The 18,029-nt window shown below is 42.8% G+C and overlaps 1 protein-coding gene across 33 annotated transcripts in view; it reads left to right on the top strand.

The window, feature by feature from the left end:
- PTPRD (protein tyrosine phosphatase receptor type D) overlaps window positions 1–18,029 on the top strand; it is a 2,362,472-nt gene that overhangs the window by 338,948 nt on the left and 2,005,495 nt on the right. For all 33 annotated transcript variants that reach the window (XM_063914017.1, XM_063914015.1, XM_063914014.1 and 30 more), the window contains exon 3: window positions 9,737–9,758. The gene's annotated coding sequence lies outside the window, so the exon portion shown is untranslated. The remainder of the gene's footprint in view (window positions 1–9,736; window positions 9,759–18,029) is intronic.

Genomic DNA, 18,029 nt, shown 5'->3' with positions numbered 1-18,029 from the left:
TTATGGATGGACGAGCGACTGCCGACACAGAGGTAGCTACAGCCGTGGACTACCGTACTGCGTCTGCTGCTAATATAGACTGGATGATAATGATATAAAAAATATATATATATATCACTACTGCAGCCGGACAGGTATATATTATATAATTAATGACGGACCTGCTGGACACTGTCAGCAGAATGCGTTTATAGAATAAAAACACCACACGACGAGTGTTTAACTTTTTCAGGCAGACAATCACAATATACTGGTGGTCAGACAGTGGTCACTGGTCAGTCACACTGGCAGTGGCACTCTGGCAGCAAAAGTGTGCACTGTTAAATAATATGTACTCCTGCTACTGCTCCCCAGTCTCCCCCACAATTAAGCTGTGTGAGCACTGAGCACTCAGCACAGTCAGATATACATATATGATGCAGCACACTGAGGCTGAGCACAGATATGGTATACTGTTACTGTGTCACTGTGTATCGTTTTTTTTCAGGCAGAGAACGGATTATATTAAATAATAATATAATAAAACTGCACTGGTGGTCACTGGTCAGTCACTAGTAAACTCTGCACTCTCTGAGTACTCCTAAGCTCCAGTAAATCAAGTGTCTCACTCTCACTCTCTCTCTTCTAATCTAAATGGAGAGGACGCCAGCCACGTCCTCTCCCTATGAATCTCAATGCACGTGTGAAAATGGCGGCGACGCGCGGCTCCTTATATAGAATCCGAGTCTCGCGATAGAACCCGAGCCTCGCGAGAATCCGACAGTGGGATGATGACGTTCGGGCGCGCTCGGGTTAGCCGAGCAAGGCGGGAAGATCCGAGTCTGCCTCGGATCCGTGTAAAAAGGCTGAAGTTCGGGGGGGTTCGGATTCCGAGGAACCGAACCCGCTCATCACTAGAATATATACACATTTACTTCCAGGCATGTAATGCAGGAGCTGTGGTTTATTTGCATTCAACTCAGACCTATTGTATACAACCAGGATGTATGGGCCATAGACCTCACCTGTATTTCAAGTGGGCAAATTACTCATATTATCTTTTTTCTTGCTACATTTTTTAAATATATTTGCCTAAAAAGGGGGGAGGCAAAGTGTAGCATCCTTTCTGGGTGGCTACAGGCCTATTTGGGCTGGCTTGGGCCATTGGAAGCCAACCTTAGAATTGTTGCACTTGTTGATGACTTCACCCTTCCCTAGAACCAGTCACTTCTTTACATATTAGCCTGATTGATTCCTCCTCTCTGTTTTCCCCTTCCTCTCCTCCATGTGTAATTTTCTTCTTTTATCTCCTCCCATCCTCTCTGTCTAAAATCAGATAGCTATAGTGTTGTTATCTGCACTCACTATTTCTGTGTGTGTAGGGACTGTTAATGATAACAAATAGTTGATCTGGACAGCCATTAAATGCGTCTTGATAGGAAAGAACAATAATACTTTCACCAAATTTATCAATTTAAAAAAAGACAATTTAATAAAAACCAATATCCTATGCAATAAACAACATACAACATGAATTCATGTATTTTAAAAAGGGAATAGTTTACCCTAGATACTGGGTCAGGACATACATCAATGATGCAGTACAAGTTATCTGTTCCAAATAGTGCCATTCATTACGATAAAATCCAGTAGCAAGAGTCTCTTGAGTAAATTGAGAGTCCAATTTGTTATTTGCATGCACCGTTAGAGGAATAAGCAATGCAATTAGTCCCGACACGGTGTTTGGATGATGCCTCTCTGAAACTCCTCAGATTGCCTGGCGAATGGCAAGGGCTGGTTCGGATCCAAATAAAAAGTTGTCCTGGTCCAGTAGATAGCATCTGACGCATTTTGCTGCATAAAGCTTGCAGCTTTTTTAAAGGTTTTTAAAATACATGAATTCATGTTGTATCTTGTTTATTGCATAGGATATCGTTATTTATTAAATTATCTTTTTTTAAATTTATAAATTTGGTGAAAGTATTATTGTTCTTTCCTATCTGAGCGCAGCCTTCCTTTTGTTGTATCTTTGTTACAGTGGGAGTGACTTCCCTCTAAATTAGGCTGCAGATTAGTAAAGCACCTCATTCTTACAGCGCCCGAATACCTCTGGGTATATCCTATTTCTGCATTAAATGCATCTTATTCGCATCACTGTGTGAATAAGATGCACAAGCAGACTCCTAGAAAACACTATAATGTACCATTTTGTATGCAGATACTGTACATCCGCAGATGCCCACAGAATAATAGCATGCTGCCTATAATTTTAATCAGCAGAGTCTGCTTGTTCATCTGATTAGCATAGTGATGCAAATAAGATGCATTTTTGGAAAAAAGACCAAGCATCTCCCGGTGTGTGGCATCAGGGGCAGATATAGTCTTTTCTTTTATGGGTGAATGTTTTACTGTTTAATCTTGACTCCTCCCCTCTCCAGTCCAGACTCATTCCCTCTCCAATCCCATCTCCTCCCCTCTGCAGTCCCATCTCCCCCTCTCTCCAGTCCCGTCTCCTCCCCTCTTCAGTCCTGACTCCCCCAACTTCTCTACTGAATAAATGTTTTCCCTACATCTAGTAATTTTATTCATACTGCCCATGTTGTGCTGCACATAAACACACTTGGGATCGGGCTATGGACTGCAATTGAGGACAGGCACAAAGAAAATGAGCTACAACACAAACTTTATAACCCTATTAGTCTCCTGCTCACCCCCTATTTAAAGAAAACAGTAATTTACCATCATTGAAAGTTCTCCCTACATAGAAACATAGAATTAGATGGAAGATAAGAACCATATGGTCCATCCAGTATGACCTTTCTTATGAGAGTATTACAGTAAGGTGTCAGAGTACCAGGGTTAGGGTTCATTTAGTGGACTGGGTTAGTTCAGGGGGTTGGGTTACAGTTAGTTTAAAGGGTTGGATTACAGTTAGTTTAGGTGATTGGGTTAGGGTATTTGGTATAAGAGATAGGGTTGGTTTAGATTCTTGGGATAGTATATAGCTCTTCTCTCTTTACCAATTCCCCACTACCCCAACCCAGACACCTGTATACCCCTGCTATATTCCCGCACACCTGTATATCCCTGCTATATACCCACCCACCTCTATACCCCTCCCATATACACAGCAAACTGTATACCACTGCTATAACTCACAAACCTATATACCCCTGCCATATTCCCATACACCTTTATATCCCTGCAATATTCCTTTTGGGTTGCAGATTGCTGGCAGGTCTCTGGCTAACAGGCAGCAGCAGGCTGGTCCCTCTGGTAGCAGAAACAGGCTGATCCCTCTGCATGCTGTGTTGCTTCAATGGCTGTGGTGGCCCTCTTTGGAGGGTGCAATGCAACATGGGATTGTAGTTTATCTTTTACTGCTCAAAGTCTGGGCAGTAAAAATAGGCTACAATTTTCATGCCACTCTCTTGCCGGCCAAGTGATTGTCTTGCTCTAGCGCCAGCCATCTTTGGAGGGTGCAGTGCATCATGGGATTAGTACTTTATATTTTCCTGCTCAGAGCAGTAAAAATTAAACTACAAATCCCATACCACCCAGTTGTCTCAGACTCTCATCCACCCTGACTGAATGTGGTCAGTGTAGCCACATCATTGCTGGCTCCCACAGTTCTCCAAGACCTCTGCTGCCTGCAGGAATAGTAAGTGGGCAGGGCTGAGGTTGATTGTTATGGGGAGACATTTTTGCCCCCCTGTAAATCCCCCAGTGCATGGCATATTGAGACAAGATGTATGAGGGCACATCTATATATTAGTTATACAGATGGGTCCTCAGTTATCTTGACTAGTTTGCTGCGCCTAGGCACAACATGGTTTATTAACATAAACCCTTCATCTATTGTTCTCAGCTGCAAAACAATACAGAGAATAATACAGCAGGGGATTAAGTCATTACAGCAGGGGATTAAGTCCAATTGGCCAGTCTCAGTTAATCCTATTAAAGGTCAAGATAAACGTGGACCCATCTGTATATTGGCTCTGCAAAAACATGAAGGATTGCGGAAAACTGAGGGAGTGAGGCAGTGGAAAACCGAGGGAGCGAGACAATAGGAGACCAAGGGAAAGAGACTTTGGGAGATGGAAGGTGTAAGAGATACAGTGGGAGACAAAGGGAGTGATAGAGAGACAGTGGGAGGCAGAAAGAGTGAGAGATAGATGGAGCAAGACAGTGGAAGACAGAGGAGTGAGGCAGTATGAGATGGAGGGAGCAAGACAGTGGGAGGTAGAGGAAGCAACAGAGAGACAGAGGAAGATGGATAGAGTGTGTGTGAGAGAGAGAGAGAGAGAGAGTGGTAGAAAAAACAGAGAAAAAAGGACTACAGTAATTACTTTTCTTGTATGTACGTTAGAAGGCCAGTCCATTATGTAAATTGCAGGCAGAGTTGTCACGTTTCATGATGATAATCTACCAGTGTGTACATCTCAAAATATTAATTGGTTAATATTCTCACAACAGATATATCTTTATATGCCAGTGATGGTTGGTCAGTGTGTATGAACAACTGCCATCTGCAGATCAGTCGATGTGCAGAAAAATCTTTCCGGTGTACAGTATACCCAGCTTAAAGCATTTCCTATGAATGAAACACCCACTCCAGTACCCAGAATGAGTGGTGGCGTATACACTGTCTGCCTGCTGAAAAATGTAACCCATCTACTGACAAATTAGTTAGGCCTCAAAATAACATGGAGTTGCACAGCCACTCACTTGCGATGGTGCAATTCATTACAATCATGAATCAGGCCTCCTGTACTCAGTTTGTTGCTTTAAAATACATAAGTTCATAAGATCAAATCAGACACATTTTACAAGTATACAACTGGACAAATGAGTGCAACATTTTACTCCATATCTTACAGATAATATAACAAATAAAACAATCTCTAATTGGAATATTCTAGAATCTAGCTATAGCAGTGCACTGACTCTGATGGTAAAGGAAAAGTGCATCATCAGGACTCTGTCTAAAATAGATTTTTAATAGAAAGAAAATGTTTGCATCCATAAATCATGTCTATTTTCTGTTGCAATGGTATAAGAATGCAGCTCCACTGGGAGCTAAGTGAACACTATAAGCTCATTTTATATCCAGCCACATAAACTGTTATATAGCAATTGAGGTCAGGGTGGATACACTGAATAAACATATTGTGCATATATATATATATATATATATACACAGTGTGTGTATATATTTATATATGTGTGTCTATATATGTGTGTGTGTGTGTGTGTGTGTGTGTGTGTGTGATAAATGTATGTGTACATCTATATGCACACACAAACACATGTACACACACTTGTCAGCCAAAACATTAAAGCCATTGTCAGGTAATGTGAATAACATTGACTATCTTGTTACAATGGCACTTGTCAAGGGATAGGATATATTAGTGAACAGTTACTTCTTGAAGTTGGTTTGTCAGAAGCAGAAAAAGTGGGCTAGTGTAAGGATCTGAGCGACTTTGACAAGGGCACAATTGTGATGGCTAGGCAACTGGATCAGGGAATCTTCCAAATGGCAGGTCTTGTGGGGTGTTCCTGGTATGCAGTGACCTGAAGACAGTGTCATTGGTGTCCCAGGCTTATTGATGCCAATGGGGAGTGAATGCTAGCCCTTCTTGCCCTATACCATAGAAAAGCTACTGTAGTACAAATTGCTGAAAATGTTAATGCTGGCTATGATAGAAAGGTATCAGAACACAAAATGCATTGCACCTTGTGCCAATGCTGAGCCTTGTCCACCACTAAAAACACCTTCAGTAACTGGGCTGTATTTAAATGGTACAGGGTAATCTGGTCTGATAAATCAAGTTTTCTTTTACATCATGTAGACATATAGGTGTATATCATGTTGCTTTAGTTTTCTTTTACAGCATGTGGACAGATGGGTGTATTTCATCTTGCTTCAGTTACTGATTCCAATGTGTTCCACTGTCATCATTGTTTGGGATGTCAAGATGGGGGAGCGGGTACAGATTACTCATGGCTGGTCTTATGTAGGAGTCTGAGAGTGCAGATAATGTGTAATCATGCCCCCTTGTGATGGCATTATCAAGTACCACAATCTATACAACAGTGGGCATTAAAGCTACAGAGACTGGCATGGGGCAGTGCAGTAACCTCTTCCTCAATTGCCCTGAACTTGTATTAATTGTTCCTCAACAATCTCTTATCTACTTTAGCTAATCCACATTCATGAACATTAATTTACCATCTCTATTTACCTTACACACTTTCATCACTGTTCTAACCAAACTCCTCTTGTCCCTTCAACATCCTAGTCATTCATTCCAGTTATTGTTTCTCCTTCACTACTTAGCTCCTTGCTGATTTGAACCTATAATCTCTTTGACTACTTCACAACATTCTCATTAATTTGCTTGCATAAACAGATACAATACACATCCACAAATCATCTTTGGATGTCCTCTTTCTCACCCTGTGCAAATATCAATATTTACTCACACTTTATATTCTAACCAAAAAGTTCCATCCATCTTGTACATCCAACCTCTCCAAACAAATCCACATGTGTCCACTACTCTCCCTCCCTTTTCCTGCAATCTTTGGATAACTATGAATCATCGATGTTCAATTCATTTCAAAAGTACTCTTTCCTATTACAGAAACTTGGTTTACCTCCTAAAATTACATCTCTTGTAGCTCTCCAGTTTCTGCTGCATCTTTGCAAGTGTCAATTCTGGATTCACATGTCATCCAGAACCAAATGAAATAACTCACAAATCCCTCAAGAACACTGCCCCTTCAAACATTTGAAACCTTATCTCAAAATACTCTCCCTGTCACCCATGTAGACCTCCTCTATGGTGATAATCTCTCAATCCTGCCCGCAAGATTTTTAGAACTTCCCACCGTGCCCATTGCCCAGACTCTTCCACAGCCTTCAAATCGGTAAATAATCTGCAAAAGAACTCATCTTTTTGCTAGATGTTGCACCTATATTATGCACACTAATACACACCCATGGCTTCAATCTCCACTTTATTGCACATCAACTCTGATTAAACTGTGCCCTCATGTCTCCTATGAAGCACTGTACTACAGATTTTGCATTGCAGATGCTCGACTAGTTTGAAATGAAAACTGATCTTTTCATGTGTTCATATTTCTGCTGAATGTAAGGTTCTTAAATGTATGAATGTTAATAATAATAATAATAATAATAATAATAATAAAGTGTAAAGAAAAATTAAATTGGCATTCCCTCTTTCTGGGAATTGAACCCAAGGCCATGAGCATGGCACCTGGTACACCTCACCACTAGGCCATGATGCCTGGAGATACAGATGCAAACCCATGTCTAAATAGAAGCAGTGATCTCTTTCAATTGGTTTTGTTTTGCTGTATTGGCTATGGGACTTGGATGCTCATATAACCCTAACACCATTGCTTAAACACGTAAGTTTGCATGTGTATACACCATTTTTATCTATTGATTTATTGATTTATTTTTTTGGTCCCTACAGAATGAATATTTTCTACAATGTCCCTTTATTTACAGTACACTATATACTTCAAGTTCGTGATTGACTGCCTCCGTCTGACAGTTGGTCTTTATGTATAACATTACAGTTGTCACTGGCCATTTGCCAGGGCTTGCAAAGAGTACACTACTATAGTCCAATTACTGTACTGTATATCCATCTGCCGCTCTTTGCTCTACAGTACTGGATTAGTGGAGCATTAGCCACTCAGTGGTGAAGATGTGTATTGCATGCTGTGTATGTTGTTGCACCTCAAGGAGCCTCTCCGTACAACACCTCGACAACCTGGGCTATAGCTAAGGTGCGACAAATACTCTGTTTAGGTGGAGAAACTGTAATGAAGAGGGAGGCTCCATCCTTACTGTATAATATCTCAAACAACTTACAGTAAATGTAATATCTCAAACAACATGATTGAACTCTTGCAAAATCCAGTGTCCAGGCACCATTCCAAACTAGTGTCTCTCCATCCCTAGTTCCAGAAAGTTATTAAAATAGTGCACACTAATATATATATAATATCTCAAACATCATGAATGAATGCCAGCCCACACAGGTGTCTCTCAAGTCAGCACACTTACCTTCTTTGATGTCTTCTGGTGGCCCACTGCTGTCTTCTGACTACCTATAATGCAGTTCCCCTGCTCTGCCTGACTCAGTGGTGCTGCATGGCATCATGACTTCACACACGCTGCGCCACAATGAACAGCAAAAAATCCTGTGTAAGAAAGCCATTTATAGTTTAGAAAATTGTTTAAAAAAATATATTTGCACAGAAAAAATAATTTTCACATATATGCTCATAAAAATCCCATGTTGACATTGCGCGCATGTTAGCACATGCATGTGTCAAAAGAAAGAGTGCAAATGTGTTTAGGGGTGCACTAAATAGCATGTGCAGATCTTCTTTCTAAGGTTGGGTATAGGTGACTAGCGCTTGGGATCCCGCCAGTCACCATACCGACGCTGGGATCCCGGGGATAACAATGCCAATGGGAAAAGCGCAATGAAGCTCCTTGCAGGCTCGCTGTGATCACCACGCTGCGGGCTCAGTTGCTCAAGTCCTTTTCCTACTCTATGGGTTTAGTCGAGTGGGAATAGTCCCTGTTAGTCAGCATGCAGACTCTCGGGATTGTGATGGTGCGGGATGTAGTCATTGGTTTTATGAACGGCAGTCTCTGGACCACCAGTCACATAACTACATCCCTTCTTTCCATTATTCTAAAATGTCATAGTAATTGTTATGTATTCAGTATGATTTTACAGCACTTGTTTTCGTGGTGGTCATAATCTCGAAGCCAGGATCACAAAGACTGCAGTGCCAATGGGTGATTTGGGGCAGTTTTCCCCTCTACCCTTCCCCCTAACCCACCCATCCTGCAGCCTAATCCTAACCTCCCCCTTTAATGCTGACCCTGACCACCACCAGTTGGTGCCATAATTTAACCCCCCTCCCTGCAGCCTAATCCTAACCCTCCCTGTGGGTGCCTAAATCTAACCCCAACTCATCGCAGCCTAACCCTAACCTACCCCTCCCCCACAACCTAAGCTATCCCATGTGCTACACTTAATAAGGTTGGGATGCCGGCTGTCAGGATTCTGGTGTTGGTCTCTTGACCTTTTCAGGATTCCGGTGTCTGCATTTTGATGGGTGTCAGGATACCAGTTGTCAGTATGCCAACCGCTGGGATCCCATTGTTACAGCATAACTGTGTTTAAAGGGCACCATCATTTGTTTAGTAAGTTTGCAGAATTAGCTTGTAGAAAAAAAGCCTGCAAATAATAATTCTCTGCTGATTTTAGCAATAAGGTATATGTGTAATTGTGGTTTGTCTTTGTGACTATTTATTATTAAATAATGAATATGCTATTCGGTAAAAGCTACAATAGATGTATTCAATTTGGGAGTTTGAGGTGAAGGCAATATTAATGCATTTTGTATTGTACAGAACTTACTCTATTAGGGTTGAACACATCTGTGGACATTACTGCAATATGTTTAAAAGACTTCTTTTGTAGTTTGACACAGGTGTACCCGTGTTTTACAATGTAGATGTAGAATTTTTATTTTATGTTTGGATGAGTCAATTTTCATGAAATATTTCAGGAATGTAAAACATCTCACTTTATCATATTTCTCATAACAATGTGTGATATGATTTGGCTGCCAGATAAAATGTTTACTTCAATTTGTTAAAAAGTCTTACTCTTTTTTCTCTTCTTTCTAGATGTGAAAACATCTAAATAAAGGTAAGTGCCTACGTACATTTATAAGTACGAATATATATGTATTCATACAGTATTACATGTTACCACTGACTTGCCCAAAGCATTGTTTGTAAAATGTGTGGAACCAGAGAAAATTTTTCTTCTGTATAAGATTTCCCTTATGGTTCAAGGTCGACTTTGCTAGATAGGTACCTGATGATGACTTGTTATTGAATCTATTGTTACTTATAGAGCCTCTTTTTTACTATACATGTCATTTTGTTTTAGTATTGGCTATTACTGTTATTTTTAACTTGTGACTTTTGTAATTAAATTTCTTTAAGATATGACCATAATACCACCAGTAAACAATTGTTCAATAAGTTAAAACTTTTCTTAAGCAGGTGATAAAGCTGGGGCTTCTGTCACCCCTTAATTCACCAAATTACAATAAGCAATGTCAGTCTTCAGAACAGCATACATATGTGGCCACAGATGGTGAATTAACATGACAAGCAATGTATGTTTTCAAATTCACTCTGGCATATTTTATTGTGTGCAAAGGGTTATATACAGTAGATTCTTTTTGTTATCTGATTTTAAACTGCGCATGCGCCAACTGGTTTTAAACTTTACATATGCATTACATAATTCACCAACAGAGGGCTGTATTTGCCAATTTAATGATTTTGGCTAAACTATTAATAAACAAAATAACATTTTTTTTCTAAAAATCATAAATCATGTTAATTATCTGGGAGTAATTATTATAGTGTATGTGGGTTTGTTTGAATTTATAGTTAAAATTAAAATAATTCTAGGGCTACTGCAAGCCTGTGCAACTATAAATGGCATATTAAGATCTAGCATACATGGAATAATTGCATAAGTCAATTGCTGAATGATCATATCACAGTTTGGTTGTCCTGAGAGTATGCAGACAGTATACCGATAGTCGGGATCCTGGCTGTCACAATACCAATGCCAGGATCCCGACAGGGCCACCATATTGCCACCAGTATACCAGCAAGGTAGGTGATTCCCCCTCTATGGGTGTCCGTGACACCCTTAGAGGGAGAATAGAACCTGTGGCAAGTGAGCCCACAAGGGGCTTCATTGCACTCATCCCCCTGCCAGCATTCCACCGCTCTGGATTCCGATGTCGAGATCCTAACGTTTGGCATCCCGGCCAGTGGGATCTCATACCGATCCCGTCCTGAGCATTCCTGTCTGAGCATTCAGCAAATAAATTGACTTGTGCATAAACAATCCAGTAGTACTGCATAAGAGTCACAGAAAGTTTCTTTGAAACATGATAATTGTAAAATGTTTGGGATTACTTTTACTTATATAGAGAATGTACAGTATTGATCTACAAACTGTACATGATCATGTTATTATCATTGCAAAAGTTTATACTATGTATATGTATCCCCTGTATAGTTCCACAACAGAATGCATACCAGTACATTCTTAGATCATTATATCAATGATACCAAATGTCAGGGAAATAATATTTACTGTATGTTTTCCATTACTTTTCCCTTAGCTCAAAATTGAATTATACCACAAGCCTGCATACAATACATAGTAAATAAATGCATTTAAACTGTTAATAACTTAATAAAATTATTGTTGAAACAATTCCTTTAAAATATAAAGTATTACTAATTATAGTTGATGAACCTTATAATTCAAAGTTATTTATATATCTTACATTGTTTAGTGAGCATAGTCAAGTTTCACAAGCAGAATGTTTTACTCAAGGCTGGCAACATAAATCTTGGGGCCCATGCACTCATGATGTGGGGCAATGTACATGCCATTCAGTACAAGTCATTTCGTACCCACATTGGGGTTATGGTGGATTTACCTAGGTAAAATCTGCCACCTGCAAGAACTGCCTAGTTAGAACTGGCTGAGTTGTTTTTTCCTTGTGGGACTTGCAGTGCAGTCCTGACTAAAATGAACAGAAAGAACACTTCCAATGGGAAGTCACCCCCCTGCTATAACAGCAGCCAAATTTGACTTCTAGGACTTGCACTCGATGCAACCTATGGAAGCTTTGGCTGATTGTTAATTTGTGGAATTGCGTACCCGTGCATGCACACATCTCAAACCAGCACCAGATATCCTGGGAGATAAAGGTAGGAGCTGCGGCTGGTGATTTCTCTGCAACGAGAAAACTCTGAAGGTATTGAGCCTCCCAGGGCAGACTGTGTCTTTAGTCACTATTCACTATTCATGCAGGAGATCAGACGTTGCATGTTTGCATAAATATATAGCCAATGTTATCACAGATGTGTAACCAGATAATACATAATTACTGAAGTTTTCTGGCAGAGCAAAATGTGAATTTTCCTGACCAAAAAAATGTATATTATAACTTTATATTTTCTATAGATGTAGCCGTTAGCCTTAGTGGACATGCATGTACACGGCTGCATGCATACATACAGGCCATTCATTCACTTTGCATTGTGCGATCGTGGGTTTGCAATTGCTGCCTCAATGCGCATGCTTTTTTTATATGTTGGTTGTGGATTTGTAGGTGTGTTCATTTTTCTTGCATTGGATATTAGGCTGCTGGAGTTGCACAATATGAAAGTACCATTTACTTCTATATAATGTATATAAATTAGAGCCTAATTCAGAGTTGTACGCTATGCAGATGTTTTTCGCAATTGAGAGATTTTCAGCAGACTATGCATGCACTGCACTTTCACTGCACATGTGTTAAGGTGGCTTTACAATTCCACCCTCAGTGAGGATTGACAGGAAGTGACAGTTTGGGGGAGGTGACAGGGAGTGGAGGCAAAACGCAGGAGTGTCAGGGCCATTTTCAGGGCATGTACCTGACAGCTGCAATCATGTACTCGAGCAGTCGGTGGTCCCCGTTGTTGCATATAGGCTGCGAATTTGTACGCATTTGGGGACTAGTTCGATTATCTAGGTATGCGATTTCTCCGGTGGGTGCCCATTTCATTTCTGGGCAGCAGCTTTACTTGCTAACATTAGCAGTTCTGTAGCCTAGAAATTCGAACTAGTCCCATTGTCCATTCGCACTATCATTTTGGCTTTATAGTGAGCAATTCTGTTCACTTCCCTCCTATAATTTCTTCAACATAGCCTAAAATAGACAACCTTAATGGAATACAGTATCTTTGGGTTTTTTAGATTTGTTTTTTATTTTACTGTAAGTAAGCTTAAAAAACAGACTAGTTTTTGCTGAAAAGTCATTTTGTAAAGACATTACTATATTAAGCAATTTCTGCAGTATAGCCAGTTGCATTTAACAGTATATATAGATGTATAACATAACATAATCCATAGTTACTGTATATTCCCATAAATGTAATATATAACGCCATATATTTTGAGGTCCTCTAATTTTGAAGAATGGCAAAAACAAGATTTACAGTATACATCTATGCACCTTTCTCAGCTTCAGAGGTAATATAAAGGAAAAGATTTGCCTATTTGCGGATCATGGTAGTAATACAGTGCTATAAATGTCATAAAAGAATACTGAATGGCATATTAAAATCTGCATTTACTGGGTAATAATGAGAGTGGCAGCAGTCAAGGGTAGTTTTATGTTACTTAGAGTTTCAACAATAAAAAATACAGTAAAAAGTCACGTTTTAAATCTATTTTCTTTCCTGTAGCCAAGCTTTAGAAATGCACTATTTAAAAACAAGAACTTAATCTTTCCAAATGGTTATTAGGGTATTGTGTTGAACACCAAATGTATTCTTTCTTTTTCTATTTAATAATCAATCAAGTGTTATATTCAGTGGTGTGGTATTTGAAAATATTAATCATACATTAAAAATGAATTGGAATACGAATGGAAAATTAGCTATTTTATTTTTATCCAAAGGTGATTAACTCATAAAATTCTTTGCAAAGTATGATAGTCTAGTAAAACCTTTTTGAAAAAAGGTAATTTGTCAAAAATTATAGTATTGTATAAGTAAGAATAGATAGGTGTTCAAAATGATTAGGTACTGTAGATTTGGGAATAAAGTAGTATACTAATCCTTTATCTGTGCATTGACAGCACATATTGTAAGTGGGATGTGGAGTGCATATGCGTCATGACTGTATGATCCAACAGAAATAAATTCAATATTTAGATGCGTACCATAATTTTTTGCAGTATGCATGCCATCACATATTACGTAGCCAACATTTCTGCTGTTGTGTATCCAGCTACAAAGAATTAATCAAGAATAAAGAAATGCATAATTTGAAAATGAATATATATATATATATATATATATATATATAGATAGATAGATAGATAGATAGATAGATAGATATAGATACATAGATAGATATAAACACATACACACACATATATATATATATATACTAGGTGCTTCATCGCGCCCTACGGGCGCTCTTCACACCGTCGCAAGGGGCTACGCCCCCTTAACCCTTGCATGCCTTTCTAAGGTTCAATATTTGTGTTATATGGAGTATCACCTGCATTCCTTTGTTAGTGGTTGAATATTGCACAATGAAAGGGTGTGCGATGGTGAAGGAGGCGCAGCCCCTTGCGACGGCGTGAACAGCACCTGCAGGCCACAATGTACAGAATGTAGCGGGTGCGGGGGGTACTGCGGATGGTGTCTGTAGATGCTGCGGATGGAGGGGGGGGCGGAAGTGGGGGTGGGGCCCGGATGGGGAAGGGTTGGGAGGTGCTGCGGGTGGGGGAGGGGCAGAGGAGTGGGGGATGCAGATGGGGGAGGGGTCCGGAGGCACTGCAGGTGGGGGAGGGGCAGGGGTGCCATGGGTGGGGGAGGGGCAGGTGTGGGGATGTTGCAGATGGGTGAAGGGTTCCGGAGGTGCTGTGGGATGGGAAGGGGCGGGAGTGCCACTGGTGGGGTAGGGGTCCGTAGGCGCCATGGGTAGGGGAGGGGCAGGTACGGGTGTTGCGGCAGATGGGGAAGGAGGTCCGGAGGTGCTGCAGGTGGTGGTGGGGCAGGTGCGGGGGTGCCATTGGTGGGGGAGGGGTGGGTGAGGGGGGGACCGCGGATGGAGGAGGGTGTCTGCAGATGCTGCGGGTGGAGGGGGGCAGGTGTGGGGGAGACATATAAGGGGGGTGAATGGTGGAGGGGGCCTGGAGATTGCTGGGGGTGGTGAAGGGGCGGAGGAGTGGGAGCCGCGGGTGGTGTAGGGGGTCTGGAGGCACAGCATGTGGGGGAGGGGTGGAGTGCCGCATGTGGTGGAGGGGAAGGTGCGGAGGTGTGGTGCATTGGGGAGAGGTCTGGAGGTGCTGCGGGTACTGTACCTGCCAAAAAGGTAGTTTGAGGGTATGCAGTAACAGGGCCAGGACAGGGGTGACAGGGTCAGAACAGGGTTGACTGGGCCAGGACAGGGGTGACAGGGTCAGAACAGGGGTGACAGGGTCAGAACAGGGGTGACGGGGCCAGGACAGGGGTGACGGGGCCAGGACATGGGCGACGGGGCCAGGACAGAAATGACAAGGACAGGATAGGGGTGACAGGGTCAGTGTAGGGGCGGCAGGACCAGGACAGGGGTGACAGGGCCAGTATAGGGTTGACAGGGCAAGCACAGGGGTGACAGGGCCAGGATAGGGGTAGCAGGGCCAGCATAAGGGTGACAGGGCCAGGATAAGGGTGAAAGGGCCAGGATAAGGGTGAAAGGGCCAGGATAAGGGTGGCAGGTCAAGGCCAGGGGTGACAGGGACATGACAGAACACAGGGCACGGGAGAGATTGGTATTAGGGACAGAACAGTGGTGACAGACAGATGTGTCTTACCGGAGTCACTGCTGCTGGCTGCTGCTGTTCCACTCCAACCTGTTGGCATCTGCTGCTGGTGGAGACTTGGCATGGCTGACTCTCTTAGGCTGTATTCCTGCTTCCTCTGCCCGTCCGCATCACTCCCCCCCTCCTCAGTCACACACCGCAGACCTCGCGCAGCTGCCGGGCACTGTGGTAAGGTGAGACTGGGAGTGACTGGTTAGCCCCCAGGAGATGCTGCGGCTGGAGGGAGGAGGGGGTCATAGCATGCACGTGGCGCGGACCTCACGGCTGCTGGGCACTATGGTAAGGGGAGACTGGGAGTGACTGGTTAGCTCCCAGGAGACGCTGATGCTGGAGGGAGGAGGGAGTCAGAGCCTGCAAGCAGCGCGGACTTCTGCAGCGCTACCCGGCGGCTAAAGTGTGTGAAGGAGCTGGGCGCAACTCACTGCGGGTGGCAGCGCTGCAGCTAGCGGTGGGGTCGCAGGGGCTGGAGATAACAGAGGCAGTACGGAAAGTGCACAGCGGCTGGTGACCCACAAAACTACAGCTAAGAAGCGTGGAGTGTGCCAGAATGTGACGCTCCTCCCCGCCAGAGAGACCCTGCTGAGTATGCTGATGTGGGGGTCAAGTATGGCATACCCCCTCACACACCCCCATACCTCCCAAATGTCCCAATTTTCGCGGGACAGTCCCATTTTTTGGGGTCTGTCCCGCTGTCCCACCCGCGGGTCGCAGTGTCCTGCGGTGGGGGGGGGGGAGCAGTTGGAAAGCTCCTGTACTCGCTGTTTTGCTTAGCAGAGCAGCGGTGAATAGTGGAGACAGAGGGAGAGGGGGCATCAGGGGGTACGGATTAAGGGGGGGTTCCAGCAGCAGAGCCGGATTAAGGGGGGGGGCAGGCGGTACGTACCGTTGGCCCCACAGTTTTAGGGGCCCCCCCGGCTCGAGTAGCTCTGTCCCAGCTCAGAAGCTCCCCCGTCCTGCCAGCAACAGCGGCAGCATTGTGCTACAGTCAGCACACGCTGCTGCGTATTGGCAGGTCTGTGGTGTTACAGGGAGGCAGCAGTCTCCCTGCTTTCTTCTGCCTGTGCGGGTGTGTAGGGGGAGCGACCACCTCCTCTGGATTTAGCCCTAGCTGAGGGGCCAAAATTCCATAATAAAAAAAAAAAAATCCCGGAATTTGCATAATGGGGCGTGGCCTCGCGTCCCGCGATTAGGCCACGCCCCCAACCCACAGCAGGCACAGCAATGAGATAGGGCTCCCCTGTCTCAAGTACCCTGTGCCCCCCGGACTCATAATCAGCCCCTGGGGGCATGCCAGCAGCTCACAGAGCGCTGGGCATATCCCCTCACTGACGAAAACGGGGCCCTCCCGTGAAGCCACGCCCACTTTTCGCCGTGTGTGTGTGTGTGTGTGTGTGTGTGTGTGTGTGTGTGTGTGTGAAAGCTGGGAGGTATGCACCCCTGCCTGTGCCATGTCCATACTATCTGCTTCTGCAGCTGCTCCTAGTGTCCTATAGATTTGGCCAGATCTGTGACTCATTTGACTAACTCCGCCCACTGTTGTGACTCCGCCCAGCGTTAGCAAATGAATCACAAGATCACAGATCTGGGCTATTATATAGGAGATATATATATATATATTCTGTATATTTGTGTGTGTGTGTGTGTGTGTGTGTGTGTGTGTATATATATATATATATATACATATAATCCTATAGTACTCAGCACTCACATGCAAACCAAATAATGGTAAATAGCCCGGTGCCACAGATAAATAATTTTGCTGAATATAACCATGTGCAAAGAACTGGCACTCTCAGGTTTTTTTTCATAAATACATAGGTTATCATCCCATCATACAGTAGCAGCAATGATCAATTTATTTCAATCGTGGTCAGGCAACTGGTTATTTATATATATATATATATATATATATATACTGTGTATATTGTATGGAAGCTGCTGGATTGGTACTCAGGTGTTAAGGAGCAATCTGCCTGCATGCCCTTGTATAATAGTACCAAGCAAAAGGGTTCTCCCTAGCGCATGTATGCTGTTTCCTGATGAAGGGGCTTTACACCCCAAAATATTGAAGAAAAGCATTTTTTCTTCACTAAGCCCTGCAGTGTCGTGTGTGCTTTCCCCAGCTGGGGAGAACCCTTTTGCTATCTATATATATATTGTATGCTATGAATATTAGATTTAATATTTGTTATTTGGTCTGACATGGATAAATTCTAAACCTTAGGATCTCTTTGGCTAAAGCAAGTTAATTGTCTAACATCTATCTATCTATCTATCTATCTATCTATCTATCTATCTATCTATCTATCGCTCTGTCTCTGGATGCCAACAATTTGCCTCATGCTGTGTAATGCAATGCATCTATTCATGTGGGTGCATATGCTCCCGTATTTCAGGGGGTTATTCAGAGTTGTTAGCAAACCAAAACAGTTAGCAATTGGGCAAAACCATGTTGTACTGCAGGTGGGACAGAAGTAACATGTGCAGAGAGATTTAGATTTTAGTAGGCTATG

Source organism: Pseudophryne corroboree, chromosome 1, assembly GCF_028390025.1.
Source record: "Pseudophryne corroboree isolate aPseCor3 chromosome 1, aPseCor3.hap2, whole genome shotgun sequence".
In the NCBI taxonomy this organism is placed as follows: Eukaryota; Metazoa; Chordata; class Amphibia; order Anura; family Myobatrachidae; genus Pseudophryne; species Pseudophryne corroboree.
The sequence above is the reverse complement of the archived record's forward strand: the minus strand, read 5'-3'. Positions and strand labels throughout refer to the sequence as shown.